Source organism: Phascolarctos cinereus, unplaced genomic scaffold (genome assembly GCF_003287225.1).
Source record: "Phascolarctos cinereus isolate Bilbo 61053 unplaced genomic scaffold, phaCin_HiC Scaffold_5;HRSCAF=322, whole genome shotgun sequence".
Lineage (NCBI taxonomy): Eukaryota > Metazoa > Chordata > Mammalia > Diprotodontia > Phascolarctidae > Phascolarctos > Phascolarctos cinereus.
The window spans coordinates 450,500,510-450,513,608 of NW_027555958.1; the positions used below are offsets into that span (position 1 = coordinate 450,500,510).

The 13,099-nt window shown below is 45.7% G+C and overlaps 1 protein-coding gene across 1 annotated transcript in view; it reads right to left on the reverse strand.

The window, feature by feature from the left end:
• The window catches only part of AGBL4 (AGBL carboxypeptidase 4), a 900,343-nt gene that overhangs the window by 391,057 nt on the left and 496,187 nt on the right, over nt 1-13,099 (reverse strand). The gene's annotated exons all lie outside the window — the stretch shown is intronic.

The window sequence follows — 13,099 nt, forward strand, 5'->3', positions numbered from 1 at the left end:
CTCAATTTCCACGCTTTTAGCATCTTTCCCTCCCTGCATACACATCAAGCTCTAAATGACCTTAGAGGGCGCCTCCCCCAACACAGATCTCTTCTCTATACCCAGGATCCGATCCGGCTGCTTTCCCAGTCTTTAGTGACCCATCTCTCCATCGCTTCCCCAAGAACAGCATGAGAACCTTTACCACATCCTTTTTCTAAAATTTAGATAAACTGCTCTACATAATTCTTTTGATCAACTTTGTAAAGCTGTCAAAGAAAGAAATACGATCAAATTTGTCTGGCATGACCTAGTCTTGATGAAGCCATGCTGATTCTCTGTGATGACAGCTTCATTTTCTAGAAATTCACTAACCATCCCTTTAATGCCACATTCTAGAGTTTTGCCACAAGCTGAAATCAAATTCAGGGGCCTCTGGTTCATGGATTAATTTCTCTTGTATTTAAAACTGAGACATTTTCCATTCTCCATCCAAGGCTTCCTGAATTAATATTCCTAGGAGTGAATCATAGCAGAAAACAAGAAGGACAGGGTGAGAACTATAGGCCTATGATGCCACTATAGGAGCCTCTGGGATCGAACTTCTTCTGCTCTCTAGAATGGAAATGATGATCACTGACTTTCCATGTGCAAGAACTTGCACCTAAGTTAAGTATGATCTCTTTTTCTTTTTCCTTCTTCTCTACCTGAGTAGGTTTTTCTTTCCTACTAATTTGAGTAGGAAAGAAGTTGATTTCAAGTCTTATCATTTCCGTAATTTCATTTTTCTAGTGTTGGTTTAAGTGATTTGATTTCCTTTTGCTGGCTGGACAAATATGATCAATCTAATTGCTCTTAATCTGTGTTTTCTTATTTGCAAACAGGAGTTTGTAGCAGGGTTTTCCCACTGGTAAACAGAAATAAAGAAAAGTCCACAGATCAAGCCCTGGTCCTCAAAAGTATATTGCTTTCTCCTGACTGGAGGCTAAACCAAATTGTGAAAAAATATTATGGTTTTAATTTATTAGATTAAAAAAATAAAATCCACAAAGGCAAAACTAAACAGGCGTTGGGACGTTCCTTCTTTTATCCTAGGCTAAAAGCTAGTCAGAGCACCATTTTTCTTACTAGCTCAAGGTTAGGATGTTGGGACACATAAATTCACCTACTCCTTTCCTCTCCTCCCATCCATTCATAAAGTAAACTCTGTGGAGCTAGAGTAAAAAGTGGTGATTAGGTGGTAGGAGGGAGGTGACTAGGTAGTAAAGGGTGTAAGTATTTTTTCACTTTCAGCTTCATCTTCTACCTCAAGCCTATACCTTGATAGCTAAATCTGGCCACACACAAACAGTTACATAACACTTACAGGAGTCTTTAATGTACCTCTCTCTGAAATGGACAGATCTAATCAAATAATAAACAAAAAAGAAAATATATAACTGAACTGCTGGACAAGTTAGAGTTGAATGCATTATGACATCTTTGAATGACAACATTAAAGAATATACCTATTTCTTAGTATTACATTTATAAATCTTTACAAAGACCTTGTGTCAGAGTATGGAACAATTATAAATAAATGTAAATAAATTTAGAAACACTAAGTGTACATTTTATAGACCATAACACAATAAAAATAATAATTAATATAGGGAATGAAAGCAAAAAACATAGACCTAAAGGGAGACTTAATAATAGCATACTGAATAATGAGTGATTCAAAGAACAAATCATAGAAACAATTAAAGACTGTGTGAAAGGAAAAGATAATAAGACATCCCAAAATTTTGGGGATGCAGCTAAAGGACTCCTCGGAGAAAAAATTATGTCTCTGAAAACATACATTATAACACTTGCTCTTCACAACAGCTTTTGTGAGGGAAGCAGAGATTTTTATACCCACTCCACAATGCCTATAGATATCCCTTGACAGAGAGGAAAAACGCTCCACTTTCCTTACCCACCCCTCAAAGAGGATAGTTAATTGATCCAAAGACACATAGAGCTAATAAGTTTTGGATTCAGAAATTGAACCTAAGTCTTCCAGGAAGAGCTGGCATAGTTTAAAGGAAAATACACTGGACCCGGCTTCAGGAGAGACTGTGGGCAAGCCCTCCCTACTCTGAGCTGCAGCTGCTCACCAGCAAAATGGGGGTTAACATTTGTACTGCTCACCTCACTAAAATATTCTGTGATCCTTAAAGCAACACAGTAATTTATTCATTCAACCACCAGTTTTTAGGCGCCTGCTACGTGCTGAGTGTTGGGTTAAGAAATAAGGATTCAAAGACAGAAAACAATAGTCTTTATCCTCAAGAATCTTATATTCTTTTGGGGGCGGGGGATGGACAACATATAAACAGAAAAGTAAACTTAAAATATATGTAGAGTAATGATTTGGGGTGGGATTAGCCATTAGGGGCATCAGGATAGGCCCTGTGAGGCACAGAGAGGTGAGAGCTTGGAGGAAGCATGAACGGAGCTGAGAGGCAGAGGTGAGGAGGAACGGCATCCCCAGCACGGGGACCAGCCCGGGCAAAGTCATGGAGGGAAGTGATGGGTGTCACTGAATGGGAACAAGTTCCTACAGAAATGGGAATGCCCTCATTCGTTCTCCTAACCTAGTGGCCTTTGCTCCAGACCATGCTGCCTCCTCTCTCCTCACTCCGTCACTAGCAAGGCTGATGCAGGTCACTGAGTCCAAATGACAGGCACAATGCCATGCTGCCTGGCAGTGAATAAAGCCCACATGCATAAAATGCACATATAAATGTGCCCACATACACACAAATACCACACACACACACACACACACACACACACACACACACACACACACATACATCCTTGCTGAAGTGCTAACATTAGCCACGGCCAAGAGTCACTGGGGTGGTTCAATGAGGCTCTTGACGGACCTGTATTATCCCATTCTCTGGAGTTAGCAGGAGCCCAGAGTAAATGTCTTCACCTTTAGCCCAATGCTGGCCTCACATTAGGGGGACCCTGCTCTGTTCCAAAGTCCTATTTAGCCTTTAAATGCCCTGATGCCCTAGAAAGGCATCTACAGCCCTATGCTGCCTTTCCCAGGAGGGTGAAAGGTGCTTGGAGCCAATCATCACTTTGGGGGAAAACATCCATCAACATGAAGAGCAGTTTCCCCCACCCTCCTTACATCTTCGCAGACAGACTGGTGAGCTACCATGGTCAGGTCTTGGTGGCCAGCCTCGCTCTTCACTCTGAACCATGAGAGGTAGAAGAGGACCCTGGACAGAGGTCAACTAGGCGTCCATTTTCCCTTTATCGTTTGCCATGTGACCTTAGGCAAGGCTCTTCCCCTCTCTTAACCTTAGTTTCCATATCTGTGAAATGGAGCTGATAATTCCTGCACTGCCAGCCTCCTTGGGTGGTTGTGCACCACAATGAAATGGTGCTTCCTTTGTGGGTTGACGAGACAATGACTACTCACTGGCAGGTGCCATTGAGAATTCAGGCCCACGTCCCTGCTTTAGCAGGCTTTCAAGAAGAGTGCTGAATAGCTGACTTGGGCTTTGTTAAGCGGATGTCTTGAGTCCTAGAATCCAAAACAGCACTTCTGACTCATCGGGAAACCTGAAGACAATCTGGCACCAGCCTGGTCCCATATGGTTTGGAAACGCTGATTGGAAGCAACCGATCACAGTGTCCAAAATAACCTGATCACACCATGTTCATAAAATAACAGAGCTCAGAGAGTGAGTGAGCACTCCCATGGGATGCATGAGCCTTTCAGCCCTAAGCCATGGAGTGGAGGGAGAGAAGACGGAAAAGGAGAGAAAGGGAGGAGAAAGGAGGGGAGAAAGAGACAGAGAGAGAAACAGAGAGACAGAGCCAGAGAGACAGAGACAGAGATATTTAATAACTCTCACACAGGCCCAATATGAGACATACCAGTCTGTCCAAGGACCATAGCTCTAGACTGGAAGAGGTCTTAAAGTTTACCTAGTACAAACACCTCATTTTCTAGGTGAGGTCACAGAGGCCTAGAAAGGCAAAGGAAGTCACAGAGCCAGAATTTGAACCCAGGTCCTCTGATTCTAGACTCATCACTCTAGCCTATGAGTGCCCTGGATTTAGGGTCAGGGAACTTGGGCTCTGGCGCTCATGACCTGTGCCACGCAGAAAGAAGTGCCAAAGAGGTTTGGAACAAAGGAGCCACAGACTGTCTGGTGGCCTCTACGGAGCAGGGCCAGAAGGGAGATGCTTTCGGAGGAGGCCTCTTAGATCTGTCCCTCTCTGAGATTCTGGAATTCTGCAGGTCTCAGTTTCCTCACTGGTAAAATTGAGACCATAACTCTAACATACTCCCTCCCTTGCAAGTCTGTGGGGTGGACCATGATGAGGCAGGAGCACAGTAATGTGAGTAAGGAGCACTCCTGACAAAGCTCCGCATATTCATGTGTGTACCTGCCGGAAGCACAGAACCTTGGGGGAAGGCAGAGAGAGGAGCAGGGAAGATGGGGGTGCAGGCAGATGTTGGCAATTGCCAATTACTGGCAGGGCTATAAAAGGACATTAATAAGAACAACAGTTGACATTTATAACTATAACACTTAGAATAGGCTTTCTAAAGCATTTTATATTCATCATTCATTCCATCATGTAACATGCATTCATTAAGCTTCTACTATATACCAGGGACAGCTACAGGGTGCAGTGGATAGAGCACAAGGCCTGGAATTAGGAAGGCTCATCTTCCTGAGTTCAAACTTGGCCTCAGACACTTGCTAGCTGTGTGACCCTGGGCAAGTCACTTCACCCTGTTTGCCTCAGTTTCCTCATTTATAAAACGAGCTGGAGAAGGAAATGGCAAACCACTCCAGTGTCTCTGCCAAGAAAACTCCAAATGGAGTCATGGAGAGTCAGACATGACTGAAACAACTGAACACTACCACCGCTGTGTGCCAGGGCCTGGAGACACAAACATGAAAGCAGAATAACTCGAGCCATCAAAGGGTTTACATTCTATTGGAGAGAACAACATACATCCAGAAAAGTAAAAACAAGCAAACTTTGGAAGGGGTGGTGTGGGGCTGCAGTAGGAGCTTGGGGGATTAAGTAGAAAGAAGCAGCTAAGTCTTGAAGGAGCAAGGCCTTCTCTAACACCGAGACGAACAGGGAGTGCATGCCATCACCTCGGCAAAGGCATGGAGGTGGGAAATTGGAGTGTGTATGGAGTAATCCGAAGCAAGGCTAGACAGGTGGGTGGGAGACAGATGGTGGAAGGCTCGAAGGGTGGCGGGGAGTCTGCATTTGACCCCAGAGGGAAGCGAGTCTTCCTGAGCAGGGGCGTGCTGCGGTCAGAGCTGCACTGAAGGACAGAGTGGAGAAGGCCAGGAGACGAGCCAGGACACCACTGCTATCATCCAGGCAGCCTGGCCCACACTCAGCCTCTATCTTCTGACCATCCCCCCTCTCTCAATCACCGTCCCCATCCCAGCTCCCCGTGACCTTGGCTGGGTCCTCAGCAGAGTCTTCCTGGTCACACCTCCCAGCAGAGGCCCAAGACGGGGACAGACTCCCATGCCATTCCTCTTATCTCCTCATCAGGCTCCTATATGTATTAAACAGACTCCAAGAAAAAAAAAATCATATCAGCTTGACTCACAAGTGGGGCTTAATTTATTGTCAAAGGGACTCCTCAGAAGGATGCCCCCCCCCACAGTCCTTCCCATGTCAGTAAGGCTGCTTATCTTCTCTACTGTTACTCCCTCCCATCCCCTCCACCACCTCAGTCCCTTTATAGAGAGAGACAAGATTTCTACTTAACTGTCCTCCTCCCTTTACGTCCCCATCACCCAGAGCCACCAAGTGGGCTCTGTGTCCTCAGCCACTGTGACCGAGTTTGGTGGGGCCATTGGGGGCCCATCCACCTCGTGATGGCCCTATATTTGGCCAGTGATTTTTCCACGGAAATGAGGATTTCCCTGAAGACTCCTGGATGTTCAATTCTTGTCTCCTTCCTGGTGGCATGTCTGCTTCTGTTTTCTCTCCAACATATTTTCTGACAGCACAGAATTATAGAATTTAAGATCTTACAGGGTCTCCCAAGAACATCTGGTCCAATCTGAAACTGAGGAGGAAAGCTGCTAGTCCCAAATCACAGAATTTCAGGGTCATCAGGGATCTCAGCAGTGCTCTAATCCTACTCATAGCCATAAAGGGTGTCCAGTCCCTGCTTGAGGGAAGCCGGCACCATCTCTCCAGGACACCCAATCCACCTAGGGCTGCTCTTCCTAGGACATTTTTCCTAACACAAAGCCCATATTTGCTTCTTCGCCACTTTCATTTACCCTCTGCTCCCAGCTCTGCCATCTGGGACCAAGCATGGCTAAGCCTTCATCCACCTGACAGCTGACCCTCTAAATGGTCTGCTTTGCAAGGATCAGCCTATTCAGAATGCAGAGGGACATCACCTGAAGTAGGAGATGAATTCTTTGGCCGTGCCAACCCACAAAACAAAGAAAAATGCAAAACTCTCTCTGTTCTATCTGGCCACCTCCAGATCTTTCAGCGAAAGGGGGTATTTTGTGGGAAAGGGAAAAGAGGGCACTAATTATTATACAAAGCTTTCTGAAATGCATCCAGATTTCATTTGTTATACTTACTACGTATTGTATTTTATTATATTCTGCTATGCTGTCATTCAACACGATGAGAACACAGTTGTATCCACCCAACATCAGGATTAATAATCCCATCTCTTTAGAGAGATTGATAGACAGCTAAAGATACAGATGTGTCTACTGTCTTACAAACACTAATCGAGCTATTGGCATCCTAAATGTGAGATCTTTCTCCGATGATCAGTGCTTGTACACACTACTAGAGAAACTGAGTCTTATCAGTCTCAACATTCTCATAATCGATGAAATCCAACCCAGAAGTTAGAACTGAAGGCAAGGGTGGTTCACAGACTCTCCTTAGAGCTGGTTTTCATGAGCCCAGACCAGCCCTGACAAGAAACAGTATTTCAGGACTTCTACCCAGCTCATATTGCTGAGCTTATGAAAACTGTTTCCGTGTTGTTGTTTTTTTTTTTTTCTTATGACCCCACACAGATAACTGCAGCAGAAGTACTAACATCGATGGCAGAGAATGAGGAGACATGGAAGTTCAGTGAAAAACTCAACAAGACCCTCTAAAATCATGTCTTCAAATTTGGTGAATTTGATGCAGAAGACAGCATAGAAGAGAAGGGTCAAAAATATGTCAGAAAATAATTCCTCAGAAGTAAGACGCAAAAGAGACCCAAAGCTGGAGGGCTACACACACATCTCCTACCTTCACGTACTGAATATGTTTTTAAGAGAAATGCAGGGAGGCACTGGTCACGACAAACACAATATAACGTCATAAAAATTTTAATGGACTGGATTTGATTAGTCACGGGTGTGGGAATCACTTCTGAATCTGTGTACAGTTTGGTTAAGAATAAAATCCAAATCAAATGTGCAGAACAAAAATGAGGTTCTACAGTGTGATACCAACCTCACCTAGGCAAACAATCTGTTGCCACTGACAAATGGGAAATAAATAAAAGAACAGTCAATGACACAGTGTCTTTTCATTACCAAAGGAAGTTTAACCCATGTAAATTAACGGCAACAATAACGGACCAAAAAGATGTTATAAATCTCTTCAACCACTCCCTACTTGTATTCTTTTCTGAGTAGAACAACACAGAAGCCAAGGGTTAGCCAGTTTAGACAACAAACTCATTTGTAACATCTTAGAGATAAGTCTGTTAGAAAATTATGTACCATATTATCTTGTAAAGTAGCAGGAAGTGATGGGAGAAAGCTAACTTTCAGAAAACTTAATGAAAAGCCAAATTAAGCAAAATCATCTTGTAGACATTCAAGAATAAATATATAAGGACAATGAGTAGAAGAAAAACTGAAAACATCTGTCAAGATTACTATAAGAAACTATAGTCTCCACTAGTGATAGTTGAAACACCACAAGTAGACACCAATATCACAATCCCCAACATGTTATATGAGGACATCAAAATGGCAAAGATGGGGAAGTTGGGAAGGAAAAAGGAGAAGTCAGTCAGTTAATAAGCATTTATTAAGCACCTACTATATGCCAACAGTGGTGCTTGAGCACTTGGCATACAAAGAAAGGCAAAAAATATCAAGTGTGCCCTCAAGGACTCACAGTCTAATGGGGCAAGAGGCACAGATAATGTACAACTATGTGCATGTAAGAACAAGATCTAGACAACATAAGTGGAAGGCAACCCCAAAGGAAAGGGTTATTTCCGAGGGTGGAGGGGGCAGAGCCAAGAAAGGCCTTCTGTGGAACACAGCATTTGAGCTGAGTCTTCAAGAAGGCCGGGGAGGCTGGGAGATGAAGATGAAGAGGAGGAGCATCCGGGAATAAAAGGACAGACCATGAAAAGACAAGGGGGGAAGAGATGGAGTGTCATGCCCCACGAACAGAAGGTCAGTGCCACTTGATTGTAGAATACACAGGGGGAAGTAGAGCCGAAAACGACTGAGGATTTAGGAATAGGTCAGAGTGAAGTCTTAAAAAGCTGAGCAGCATTTTATATGTAAGTAATCCTGGAGTTTACTGAGTGGGGGGCCAGGGAGAGACATGGTCAGAACTGTACTTTAGGACAATCACTCTGCGAGTGGAGGAGGAAAGAGTTGGAAGACTCCTGCAATCATCCAAATGGGAGGTGATAGAGGCCCGTAGGAAGGTGGCAGGTTCCGTGGAGAGATGGGAGGGAAGTTATAAAGGTAGGGACGATAAGACTTGACAACAACTTGGACGTGGAGTGGGGTGGCAGAGAATGAGGAACTGAAGGTCACACTGATGCCAGGGAGGATCATGGCAACATCCTCCCAATCATCCCAGGCTTCCTCCATCAGTGTTATCCTCAGTAATAGCGAAGTAAAGGAATAGCAATAGGGAAGTTGGGAAGAGCAGAGTGAGGAACAGATGAGTTCTGTTTTGGACATGCTGAGTTGGAGATTACAATGGGGCAGGGTGAGATATCTCACAGGCAGTAGAACATGTGGGTCTGGAAATCAGGCTGGAAAATCAGATCTGAGAATCATCAGTGTGGAGATGGTGACTGAGCCCATGAAAACTGATGAGATAACCAGGTGTGACAACACAGAGAGAGAAGAGGAAGAGTACAGACCATACGGGGGGGATGGTCTGGGAGAAAATGGGAGGTCTGAGCTTCTGCTGAGGATGAAGCACAGGGTTTGGAGTTTGAAGGGAAAGGGACAGAAGGGACACAATGGATTGTGATCAGATAAAGGAATTTCAGAGTCCATCAACTTCAAGGTAGTGTTTTGTGGGTGATGGCAAGATCACACACTTTTGTGTGTGGCTGAGGTGGGGTGGAGGAGCAGGTTGTGGGAAATGAGCCAGAACAGGGAGGTTAGGGTGTTATATATGTTGAAGTACTCTAGTATGAGGGTAGAAGGTGGAGAGAAGAGAAAGTCTGTGAGCCAGACACTGAACTCATTGAAAAAGGAAACAGAATAGCCTGACTGTTGGTGAGATAATAACTCCCAAGATCTTGACTATGTGATAAATGTGACTCAAGAGAACCTCAAAGGTGAGGTTACTGAGCGATGATGGTAGAGACAAAGGGAGTCTGGAAGTGGTCATGGAGAACAAGGAGTATTCCAACTCCCTCGCCACGACCAGTGAGTCAGTGGGAGTCAGCAAAAGTGCAGCCAGGGCTGGAAAAAGTGGCCGGGGGGGGGGCTGGGTCATCAGGAGGGAGCCAGGTCTCAGTGGCCACCAGAAGATGAAAGGAGCAAGAAAGAAAAAGAGTTAAGATGAGAGCAAGTTTGTTCATTATAAAGCAGATAGTCCAAAGAACAGATCTGGAATGGGTGGAATGGGACATGGGGGATCAGGAGATGAGAGCATGGAAGCTGGCATTCAGAGGTTGGAATTGGGGTTTGTACAAGGACTGCCTGAGGATCAGAGTCATTGGGATGTGAAGAGCACGAGGGGCTGGAATACGTGAAGCACTGACGAATGAAGCCAAGCCGAGTGTCCGTGGCTGTAGAGAGTCCACTGAGGGAGGTCCACTAACTGGACATTCAGGCCTTTGCTTGAGGTTCTTGTGGCAGGTGGCAATGCTGCATACTAGGAGGCCCAGGAGGCCCATCTCACAACAGGCAGGTGAAGGTATGGCCTTGAGAAGCACAGATGGGAAGCTGCAGCTGGCAATTTGAGGTGGTCCTGGTCCTGGAATGGCCTCTAGAGCACTGGGACAAAGACAGAGTCTGGAAGGTGGATGGCCTGCATTAGGGCAGACAAAGGGCTCCCCAGGAAGGCTGTGGGGCACACCGGCTCCCATAGTCAAGAGACAAAGTTAAGAGATCATGGAAAAGTCCACTACCTTTAGTGGACGTCCTGTGGAGGAGGACAAAAGTCACACAGATGAAGAAAATGTCAATGCAACCTCAACAAGGTGAAGGAACCACAGATCCATTGACTAGTTCTTTTTCTTCTGTCTTCTCTCTCCCTGGTTTGGGAATTGGAACCATATCAGTCATGTAGCACCACTGTGGCAAAGTGCCTTCCTCCTCTTTTTCATGAACTGCATAAAAGGCAACAGGCTACAGGAGAGATCCGGTGCTGCCAAGCTCTACCAAGCCGTGCCCGGAATGGAGTGTTTGCTTCCTGACCAAGGAGGCTCCCGGGCAAATAAGGGGCTGCTCCCGGCTAGAAGGCTGGCCACGGGCTGAGGCCACAGGGACTAAAGTGAACTGTCAGCCACGGCACTCTGAGGCTGGCAAGCGTATTCCTCGGGAGCATCCAAACCTCTGGCCGACTGAAGTGGTCCTGCTACCAGCATCAACAGCGATAGCGACCACAACAGCAATGATGAAAGGTTGCCCAACCTGAAAGATCAGTAGTGGCACGGTCTTTACTCCTGGAGGAAGCTTCAGATCAGAGAGAGGAGGTCATTTGCCCACAAGCAAACAGAGAAGAAATGGGGGACATGGTTGTCTCAAAGAATCCTAATATTGGCAGAGATCTCCGCAGGCAGCCAGGTGAACTTCCACCTAAAGCCCCAATCCCCTCTACTGCCATGCTGTCCAATAGGAGACAACGCCAGGCTGAATAAACATTAAGCACCTACTACATGCCAAGCACTGACCTAACCTCTGGGGACACAAAGAAAGACAAAAGCCGGTCCCTTCCCTCAAGGAGCTCACAGTCTGGTGGAGGAGGGATAGGCAAGCTATACATGTGACAGTCTCCTAGTTCCTATGGCCTATACCATATAACACGTACTCCTCGGCCTGGCTTCTGAGGTCTGGATACTTTCTACCACTCCCCTCCACACGATCTATGTTCCAGCTAAACTGGGCACTTTTCCAGACATTGTCTCTCCCACCTGCATGAATTTGTACACATTGTTTGGCCCCCATCCATGGAATGCAAACTCCTTCCTCACTGCTGCCTGGCAGATCCTTTGTCTCCCTCCATGAAACCCTTCCTCATCCCCTCCCACTGAAGGGTTTTCCTCTCCTTTCTCATCTACCCCCAGAGCCCTCGGTCTGATAACTCCTCTGTGCCCTTCTCTCCTTCACCTTGTACTTATCTGTGCTCATGGCATATATTCCCGGTGGAATTTAATCACTGTTTCATTTTTGATTTTGTATCCCCAGCACCTTGCACATAGCAAATGTTGAATAAATGTTTGTTTAATGGAATTGAATTGAACTAGGAGAATGTGGGGCATAAGCTGAAGGCAGGTGGATTCTGGCTCAACACAAGGAAAAGAATCTTTACAATTAGAGCCATCCTAAATGAGGAAGGGGCAGTTCCCCATCTTACACGTCTCCAAGCTAGAATGATGGGCTGGATCAAAAAGGGGAGATTTAATAGGGCCAAATGTGAAGTCTTCTACTTGGTCTCAATCAACTTCACCAACACCAGATGGGGGCCTGGGGGCTGGGCTTGCTGACAGCTGGTTTCTTCAAACTTCAACCTCTTTTTCGTTGTTCAGCTGTATCTGACTCTCCGTGACCCTACCTGGGGTTTCCTTGGCAAAGAGACTGGAGTGGTTTGCTGTTCCCTTCCTTCTCCAGCCACTTTACAGATGAGGAAACTGAGGCAAACCGGCTGAAGTGACTTGCCCAGGGTCACACAGCTAGTAAGTGTCTGATGCCCAATTTGAACTCAAGAAGATTAGTCTTCTGACTCCAGGCCTTGCCCTTTATCCACGGCACCACCTAGCTGCCTGACCTTAAGCTCAGTATGAGTCTAGGGTCTTCCCTAGCCGCAGAACAGAAGCTAACTTATTCTTTACGTTGTTGCTTTATTATATTCCTTTTTTATTCACTGTATTCATTGAATGAACTGTGATACAATTCAATAAAGTATATTCACTTTTCCTTTTGGTTCATCAGACCTGTGCTTTGACTGGTATGGGTAATTCCCAGTGCAAAAATATCCTTCACCATTTCAGACTGACCTCACCTCTGCAATTTAGATCCTTAGAAAGCTGCCCAGAGGGGCCGCTAGGTGGCACAGTGGAGAGAGCACCAGCACTAAAGTCAGGAGGACCTGAATTCAAATCCAGCCTCAGACCAAACACTTGACACTCACTGGCTGTGTGACCCTGGGCAAGTCACTTAACCCCAATTGCCTTAAAACAAAACAAAACAAAACACACAACACACACACACACACACACACACACACACACACACACACACACACACAAAACTGTCCAGGGCATTGAGAGATTAAGTGACTTGTCAAGAGTCATGCAGCCAAGATGGAGAGAGGGAGCAATGGAAGGTAGGTCTTCTGGACTCCCAGTGAACCCTCCTTTCATTACAAAGTCTGCCTCTCACCTTGTCCTTAGGTTGCATGAAGACAGGTAGATTGTCCAGGCCTGGGCAGGGGATCCTGCTATGCATCTGGATTCTTGCCTTAAGCTGAGGGTAAGGGGACACCTTTTAGGAAGGATGTTGATAAATCATCCAGAGAAGGGCATCAGGATGGACCAAAGGCCTTGTTATGTCTAAAGGAACTAGAGGCTGTTGATTGGAGGGGGTGGGAAGGATGAAGGCCGTCTTCA